The 1,666-nt window shown below is 40.6% G+C and overlaps 1 protein-coding gene across 8 annotated transcripts in view; it reads left to right on the top strand.

The window, feature by feature from the left end:
• CALD1 (caldesmon 1) overlaps positions 1–1,666 on the top strand; it is a 245,963-nt gene that overhangs the window by 129,941 nt on the left and 114,356 nt on the right. The window contains exon 1 of one of the 8 annotated variants that reach the window (XM_069087266.1): positions 1,042–1,259. The exons of the other annotated variants lie outside the window; for them this stretch is intronic. The gene's annotated coding sequence lies outside the window, so the exon portion shown is untranslated. Of the gene's footprint in view, positions 1–1,041; positions 1,260–1,666 lie in introns of those variants that run through there. 8 annotated transcript variants of the gene reach the window in all.

The raw sequence follows: 1,666 nt of genomic DNA on the forward strand, positions 1-1,666 counted from the left end.
TATATGTATATATACACATACACACATGCAAATCTTCACACATATGCATATATTTATATGTGTGCATATGTGTGCTTATGCCTATATCTATAGATAGCATATAAATCACAAATCCAGTCCCTCTCCCTATATATATGTTTTTAAAGGAATTAATTATGAAATAAAAGGAGAGTATTCTTCAGTACAACATTTGGAATCAGAGTATTTGGGTTCAAATCCCAGTTGAGAGACAGGCTGGTACAGTGGAGGGGGTCTTGAATTTTAAATGAGGAAGTTCAAACCCCCTTTAGATGCTTATTAACTGTGAGACCATGGCCAAGTTCTTTAACATCTCTCTGTGCCTCAGTTTCCTCATATGTAAAATGGAAGAGGTTAAACTAAATGGTCTCTAGGGTCCTTTCCAACTCTAAATCTGTGATCCCTGATTTGCCAGTTCCTACCTATGTGACCTTGGGGAAAAATCTTTGGCTCCCCTCTTTGGGCCTCAGTTTCCTCATCAGTAAAACAAGGAAGTCAGTCTAGATAATCTCTAAAGTCCCTTTAGTCCCCAAATCCTATAAGCCTATGATCCTAAAATGAGCTCCAAGCTAATAATTTCAAGGTTCAAAGGATTAATTAAGAGAAGAGAAACAATAGCCTACAGGATTTGAAAAGAGGAGGAGGACAGAACATAAATTTCACATTGGTTATGCATGTGAGCGGGGTTTGGTTTGGTTTTTTTTTTTTTTTAAGAAAATTAAAAAGAACTTAAAAAAAAAAAAAGAATTAAACTTCACAAGAGAAATTTCCTGACCTGGACCTGAGCGCGAAAGTTTAGCTTTTTGCTCTTTTCAAAGGTACTGCCATGAGGTGGGGACTGTAGATTTTACACAGTTCCCCATTTTTTTAATGCAGGGCAAATGGCTTGTCTCATGTGCACAGAAAGGGCTGGAAAATATTTTTTGTGTTCGGAGAGCAGCGGAGAAGTCTGGGATTCCAGAGGAAGTGGAGGCCTCCCGCTCCACACAGGAAACAATCTCCAAGCAGGCCTTAAATGCCAGATTCCAGGCCGAGTTTAACTAACCACTGACAGCTCTGTAAACAAAGCAAGGACAAAAAGAGCCCAGCTTTCCCTTTTCTGGTAGTCATTTTGGGTTTGGGGGCTGCAGGGGAATTCTGGAATACTTGACTCCATGGCACAGAAAGCCAGGGGGAGAGGGCTTCACATTTGAAGAGTTGGAAAGGGGAGATTTTCCTGGGATAAAACCCCCAAGGAGGAGGTAGGAGAGAGTAAAATCGGTGGATTATATTTGTAAAAAGGAAAAGGAGCTAGGATTTTTGATACCTGGGAGAGTTTGTTCTTAATTTCATTATTTTTAAATGTGATGCTGCTTTGGTATGTTTATTTGTGATTTCTTTGCTGTGATCCTTACTATCAATAGTAATATAATTTCATAATATGTGATATACTATTTAATTTCTCTTCTTCCCCTTTCCTCTCTCCTTCTTTACCTCTCCTCTCCTCTCCCTCCCTCTCTTCTTTTCTCCTCTCTCCCTCTCTCCTTCTCTCCCTCTCTCTCTCCTTCTCTCCCTCTCTCTCTCCTTCTCTCCCTCTCTCTCTCCTTCTCTTCCTCTCCCTCCCTCTCCCTCCCTCCCTTCCTCTCTCTCTCTCTCTCTCTCTCTCTCT

This window comes from Petaurus breviceps, unplaced genomic scaffold (genome assembly GCF_028583685.1).
Source record: "Petaurus breviceps papuanus isolate PSGF00001 unplaced genomic scaffold, PetGlider_PUasm1.0 181, whole genome shotgun sequence".
Lineage (NCBI taxonomy): Eukaryota > Metazoa > Chordata > Mammalia > Diprotodontia > Petauridae > Petaurus > Petaurus breviceps.